The sequence below is a fragment of the Otolemur garnettii genome, unplaced genomic scaffold (genome assembly GCF_000181295.1).
Source record: "Otolemur garnettii isolate 467f Iridium unplaced genomic scaffold, OtoGar3 scaffold00037, whole genome shotgun sequence".
NCBI lineage: Eukaryota > Metazoa > Chordata > Mammalia > Primates > Galagidae > Otolemur > Otolemur garnettii.
Window position 1 is genome coordinate 13,114,373 of NW_003852432.1, and position 8,033 is coordinate 13,122,405.

The following is an 8,033-nucleotide window of genomic DNA, read 5'->3' on the forward strand; positions in this document are numbered from 1 at the left end:
TTTCAAATTATAAATCTTTCACGATTTGGGAGATTTTATAAAAATGTACATTTCAAAGTGCTAATTTAAAGCAAACATCCAAGTTGATTAAACATTCTCAAGGTAAGAGGGATAAGCCATTGGATTATTTTATAGATTTAACCACCAATCATAAGCTCCTACAAAGCGAAATATTGTTATGTCCTTTTTTGTAAAAAAAGTAATTCTTTGAGAAATATCCAAGAAGGACTGTCAAAATAGGTCAAGAATGTATGCACAAAACATTTGTATCCTTTACTGTGTAAGCACAGTAATTTATTTATTGAAATAACACACTATTAAACATTTATTGATGAATTAGCATCATGCTGAGTTTCCCTCCAAAATCAATAAGATGGTCTATGGCTATTGATACAGCCAAGGCTCTTATTGTTTTTCATACCTGTTTTCCAGTTGTTGGCTGAGTATTTATTCACCAAGCACCATCCCCAGAGTTTAATCTAACTATGCAACTGTTCTCTTGAAAGCTAGTGACGTAAAAGATTTTTAGAAATCATGAAACCCTGAGCTCCAGGGCTCATGTTATCAACTTCTCTTATTTTACTTATGAGTCTAAAAAGAGGCTTAGTGATTTTCCCAACACCTTGAAACTGGCATTGTTTTTTTAATGTTATAGAGTTATTCAATAGAATTTAACTTCTTTGGAAAGAATCTGGGAGTCTAAGGATAGCTTTACATATCTGAAAAAGAAATCTCTATCCTTCGCATTTTATTTAAATATACATGGTCCTTTAGAAATTTCCATCAAGTTGGAAAAAGGGATAAAGAGAAATGAATCCCCAAACATACCCTGAATAAACTGAAGAGAGAGATTTATTTGTAGGTATTACCCATTCACCCTACAGTGCTCAGAACCACTTGCAGGGCAAGCTAAAGGCAAACAACAAATAAGCAAGCAGACAAGTAAACAGAAACAGCAGAAGGGAAAAAGTACACACGGCCAAGAAAGCATTAAACCTGTCCTCCCTGCTGGAAAATGAGCAGAACACATTCAACAGCTGAGAATATGCAGCCGCACGGTGCTCTCCCAGGTAATGTGTAAATGAGACGCAGCGTCCAGGGATGACATCCTCTGCAAATCTCAATTGGTCTCTCTATGTCTCGGATTTAAAGTATAAAGCATACATTTTCTTTCTTACTTCTTTGCTTTAGTTAATACTGGATAATGTATTTTTTTTTCCTAGTAATCTCATACCATACATTAATAAGAGAGGTTTCCATATGTAATTTGATATTATTTTCATATTTATCATATATATTCGTGCTAGGAAGAATTGTATATGTTTTCTTCTGCCTCTCTTCCTCAAGACTTTTACTGGCCCTTCTGGCTAATGGATCCCAAACTTTTGTTATTTCATTAGAGCAGCTCTTTGCACAAAATGCTTTTATGTTACAAAACTAAATGAACAAATTAAACCATGTTGAATATGTTAGGTAGATAGAATCACAGGCTGTTCCAGGAACAAGGGTGCCCCGCTTTGGTGCTGTCCATACCAGTTTCTCCACCTGGGAGGGACGATAAGGGTGGGTACTTCCTTCTGATCTTCCCCACCCTTTATCCTATCCAGAGAAAATGCTACACTCCAGAAAAAGGGGAATTGCTTTATTAGTCTAAAATTCCCCTCACCCCCTCCAGGTGGGTTTTGGAGCAGGAGCCCATATACACAGCTGGCATTGGAGACACCTATGTCTGCTCATTATTTAGTGCCATTCTTTACCTCCCGAGAGCCCTTCACCAGACTGAGCTAATAAAAGAAAACCAGAGAGTCAGTGAGGAAGGGAGTGAGTTTCTCACTTTGTGTCTCCCACTCCCGGAGACAGACTTGTTCCGTTTTATAATAAAAAGCTGCTTATGTGAGATTGTTCTGGTGGTCACTCTGTTGTACTGGCCCTGGTGATTTTTTCCTCCTAAGGAGCCCGAGAACCAGGATAGTAAGAGTTCGGACTAAGTATTACATCCCTCATTGCTGAGTGTTCCTGCAGTCACCTTTGAAGTATTCCTCCTGAGAAGCTATGTGGGATGCCAGGGCCTGGGCCACCCTTCCAAGTAATTTTGGAACTCTTTATGGAATGGCCATTAGAGCTAAGGTCATACAAGGTCTGATGATGAAGTTCTCAAACTCCTCCTAGATAAAATTCTGTGACGGATGGACTAGGTACTAGCCTTGATGTATAGCTTCCCAAGGGGAGTACCCCAAAGGTCATAGTAGTTAGATTCAGCAATTACTAGGTATGCAGCACTTTTGCTAGGATTAGTTCATGAACTTAACTGTCAAACCTAGTAGAACCAGGAGGCTGGACTTGACACTTGATGTATTGGGTTATTCTTTGGCCAAAAGCACACCAAGAACCAACAGCAGCATGCCACCTTGACAAATAGAGATATTCAGTGCAGAAAATTTTAAATAATATTTCTAATGAATTTGGGCTACTAATTACTAAAAATGTGACCAAACATTAACACTGAAAGCATAAATAACAATGAAAGTTGCCAATTGTACCTTTCTGTCATCAAGTGAGACCCTAATCTGAGAGTACTCATATATATTTTCCTTTCTAAGTTTTTTTTCCATGCACTTTTTTTAAAGATAAATTGAATAATCAGGTACTATTCTTTCCACGTTTATCTTCCATGTTAAAAGCTGAATTGTTAACTAACAGCATTCTTATTTTGTCTGGACTGGATTTCATAATGGTAGATGTGTAATCAAAGCCTTGAAATTTATCTCACCAACAGGTAGAATTTCTACTTTATTTCTAAAATAAAAACAAAATAAAATACATTTTAACTATCAGGAACCGCCCCCTCCCCAATCTTCTCTTCTCCACTTGGGCATGTACATATACTTTTTGTTTCTTGATTTTTTCACTTAGCATGATTTCATAAATCTTGCTTGATATATTCATAATTTCTAAATGAACTAATTCTAGCAAAAATTTGCATATTAGATACTTCAGCCAGATTGTCTCCATACCCTCATAAATATTGCCTTAACAGCTGCATAATGGTCTAACATATTTTGTGCCATAATTTAATTAGCCATTTTGTGATTAGTAGACATTTCCACTGATTTCCATTTTCTACCCAAAGTAACCTTGCAATAAACAAATATAATAGTCTTTTTTGTCATCTTTGGATTATTTCCTTAGCATACATTTTTAAGAACAGGATATTACTGATTTTATTGTCAAAGTACTTTCCATTTTAAATTGCCATCAGGAATTTGTGAGTTTGGTAATTTTTTATATCTGCATCATTGCTATGTATTGTTCTTTTTAATTTTTGCTGGCATATTTTAATGATACCATGTTGTTCTTTTGTTTATTATTTCATCTATTTAATAATTAACGAGAGTGAATTTTATTTCATGTTTTGGATAAATTATAATTCAGGATATTTTAATACAAGTTTATTAAATTCTTAATATATGCCAGGTGCTGTGCTGGATGCTAAGAGATATAATGATGAATAGAGGATGATTTTGACATTGAGGAACTTACAAAGTAGAGTGTGCCAAAGTCCTTTATTTTTTATTTTTTTATTTTTTTGTAGTTTCTGGCCAGGGTCAGGTTTGAACCCACCACCTCTGGTAAATGGGCCAACACCCTACTCCTTTGAGCCACAGGCACCGCCCTGCCAATGTCCTTTATTACTAAGGTGACCAGACGTCCCGCTTTTGGCGGAACAGTCCCGATTTTTAATAATTTGTCCCACGTCCCACGGTGTTTTTAAAAAGTCCCGATTTTTGGAAAGAATGCACGACAAGCTACGGTGTGGCAGGAGAATGGGAAGGGAATATACGGTTTTCGGCTGCCATATGGCTATTTTGCCAGGATATGAGTTTTACATTATTTTTATTAATTTTATAATGTTAAACTTTAATAGTAACAAATAATTGTTGAGAACTGATTATAGAGAACTGCTTATCAAAGTTCACATTGTTGATCAGTTATTAGAATTTGACGAGAAATATGCCAAAGAATAAAATAATACTATACATAATTTTTTGATGTATTGTATTTGTAAATTGTACTTAATTTGAAATTAAAAAATATATATTACAATACTATTTTTGCATTCTATGAAAATTTTTGTTGCTCCGTATAGACCAAATTTTTAATTAAGACCCTCTTCCCCCGTCAATGGTGTCCCACTTTACCAATGTCAAAATCTGGTCACTTTATTTATTACTTTGTAATGGAAATTTATTTCTTTCCCTTCTTAACAATCATTTGACATCTATATACTATCTACCTTTCAAGGAAGAGTAATTCATTTATATACTTTTTTTTTTTTTTTTTTTGCAGTTTTTGGCCAGGGCTGGGTTTGAACCCACCACCTTACTCCTTTGAGCCACGGGTGCCACCCTATATACATTTTTTTTCTGACTGAAGTTCACAAGGTATTCTGATTTCCTCAGATTTCTTTTTTTCATTTCAGATTACTATGAGGGTCTGAATATTTAGGTTACATTGTTTTCATTTCCCAGATAAAGTCCAAGTTTTAGTTGAGCCCTTCACCCAGAGTGAACACCCTCACTCTGAACACCCTCACATTGTGCATATTAGCTGAGAACTTGCCAATCACTCTCCCTCACTCCCCTTTCTTTTTTCTTTCCCTCCCCTCTTCCTCGTTAGAACATACTTGTGTTTTTCTTTTGTTTATATATGGGTTTTGAGAAATTTTTAAAATACGAAAATGTTCAGAGGTGTGTAATAAAGGCACATGTGTTCACCACCAAGAAATATCAACCACTAACCTTATTTATATAGTTATGTAAAGCCTTTTTATTTCAATAGAGAAAAAGTCCTTTTTTTCCCTCTTTCTATCCCATTTTTAATTCCTTCTTTTCCTTAAACAACCAGCATCATTAATTTGATTTGTATCTTTCCAATTAATGAAAAAATTAAAATTTTAATTTTAAAAATAATTTACATTAATGGAGAGTATAGTTTTCTGAAGATTTTAATTTACATAAATAATACTATGCTGTCGATATACCATTTTGCAACCCTTTTTTCATTCAACATTGTTTTTAAGACAGATCGATTTTTCAAAATAAGTACCTAGTTCATTTTTCTTAACTAATATGTGGTATTTCATCATTTAGATACATTATATTAATTTTTCTATTTCCCTATTAATAGACATATAAGTTGTTTCTTTTTACCTTTTAAAAAAGTGCTATAATAAATACCCTCAAATATTACTTCCTTTGAATATCTGAATTTTCTCTAATGGATGTATAAGGTCTAACAATTAAGTTCTCAAACTCATCCAAGAAAAAATGCTACATACCTCCTTGCTGAATATCACTATAGTCATCTTCAAGGTACTCCCCTTGTAAAGTTACTCACTGATGCTGGTGCCTAGTATACCCCTCAAAGCAATTTTGGAATGCTTTCTCTGGGATGGTCATCAGAGCTGTTATCTTATTACCCTTGATGTCCTGACAGTCATAAAAATACCTTTGTTTCAATATTTCCTTTATCTTTGGGTAAAGAGAATAGTCACTGATGGCCACATCAAATGAGTAGGGAGAGTGTTCCAATACAGTTATTTGTTTACTGGCTAAAAATTGTCTCAGTGTCAGTACTGTGTGTGAGCTGGTGCATTGTGATACAAGAGCCATGACTTGCTTGCTGACATTTTCAGTTAACATTTTCCTATTTCTCTACAAATGTTTACTTGATCTGCTATGTTTCTTATAGTCACCCAACAATTTTGACACACATTTCAAAGCATTTTTGCAATATTTTCCTCAGTTCTGCTCATTAATGGCTTCCCTAAGCTCTTCATCAGTGATGCTTTTTCTCCCCTCAGAAAAACGTTTAATCCATTTTTACACTTCCATTTTCTTCATGGCATTATCCACATAAACTTGGACTACCGTGTTGCTGACTTTACTACCACTCTTGCTAAGTTTAATAAGAAATTTAATGTTTGTTTGTTAGTCCAATTCAAGCTCTGACATTCTTGTGCCACACATCAACATGAACATAGCTATGAGTCACTGATATACCAAGGTTATGAAATCTTATAGAGTTGTTTGTATGGTGCTGCCAATGTAAGCACACATTTGCAAGTTCACAAACTTAATTGTCAAACCTTATAAAGCTTGAAATGGAAACTATGAGCATTTTCAATTTTGTGGGATACTGAAGAGTGATTAAGCTGACTTACACTCCTGCCAGTTGTATATAAGAATTGCTCTTCTGGAATTTTCTGACATTGTCAGACTTTTGACCTATCACCAACTATATGTATGACAAATGGTATTATTTATTTACTTATATCATATCCCTGATTATTAGTAGTGAAGGTTAACATCTTTCTAATTTTTTCCTCTTGAGTTTCCCAGTCATTTTCCTTTGTGTAGTCACATAACTGGGTAATTTTTCTATTGCCTTCTTTTCATGGTGATGATAATGGTAATGAACACATGATAATACTTTCACAACAAACAGCAACAGTTTTTAGTGCATTACATCTGTTAACCAACAAGAGTCCTTAGAGTGGCCATATAAGACAGTTTCTATAATTATCCTACTTTTACGGATGAGGAATTTAAAGCCCAAAGAAATCAGATAAAAAAGTTTGGATCCAGTGATTGATGGAACCAGATTTTGATCCTAAACAGACTAGTTTCAGACAGTTAAAGTTGCTCTTCACACTGCCAGTCACGTTGGTTGAAATAATTAGTCTCATAAAACAGGAAGACTGAACTAACTCCAAACTCACATAATTTACATATATTGGTTAATCACTATCAGTGCATTTTCTTGTTTTGTGAAACTAAAACCTATATAGGTAGAACAAATGTAAAAATAATTACAAATAGAAAATTTATTTTTATATGTATGAATGCAATGCTTTATTTTTATAGAAATCAAGATATGTAAAAAACACTCTATATACCAATGTCCAAATTGTTAAACTTTAGTATATCTTTTAAAATAATGTAATAATTATTTCATTTTTAATGACTGAATAGTTTCTTTCCTTTTTTCACTATATGTAGGATTAAAGTATTTGAAATAAAAAGCATTTTAACTATAAATTAAGAAGGTAATAATGCAAAGGTAATAATTTCAAATGTGTATAAATATGGAATTAACATGTCTAATTAAACCAACCTAGAAAATTAAAATAAGAAAAAAATAATTCAACTCTACTGATTCTAATAGAATGAATCATTGCACATTGTTAAGGAGAGGATAAGTCAGTAAAAAACAAGAGTAAAGTGCTTTTGCTGAAATGGATATGACTCCAAATTTCCAACTATAGGCAGACCACAGTATTTCATCTCATGGCTGGCAAAAATAAACAAAACTATTTACAGATGAATTCTGTCAGCCAAGCAACCCTGACTAAAAGCTTAGGGAGAAACAGAGTTTGACACAGAGGTGTGATGTAGAAAACAATTTTCCCTGCTGAGTATGATCATCAAGAATAGATCTTGATAATGTTGGTTGTTATAGTGAAGGCAGGTGAAAATTAAGTGGTGTATGCTGCCCCTTAAGATGGCATAACTGCACTGATATTTTTAGTGCGTCAAGTTAGCGTTTATCACCATTTTTCTTACTGAGCACATTCATTTCGCTCTACAAATGGTGCAGCCTGAGACTTAAGATTCTTCTCCCCACTCAACCATGACATATATTTCTCTTTATGTGTACCAGCACAGTGCCTAAGCTCACAGCATTAGTCACTTAGAGTTTAGTCCTGATCATTCCTGTCAAGCAACGTTTCTGTGTGGAAAGGGGTACAATACATGGGGCCATTACTATCCACTAATATCATTTGTGGGTGGAATTTCCACGCTGTCGTCACTTAACAAAGCTTTCAGTGAATGGCATAGTTTAGGGTGACCAGACATTCCACTTTTGGCAAGACAGTCCCGCTTTTCAACAATTTGTCCCGAGTCCCATGGCGTTTTTTAAAATTCCCAATTTTTGGAAAGAATGCATGAATGGGCGGGAGAACAAGAAGG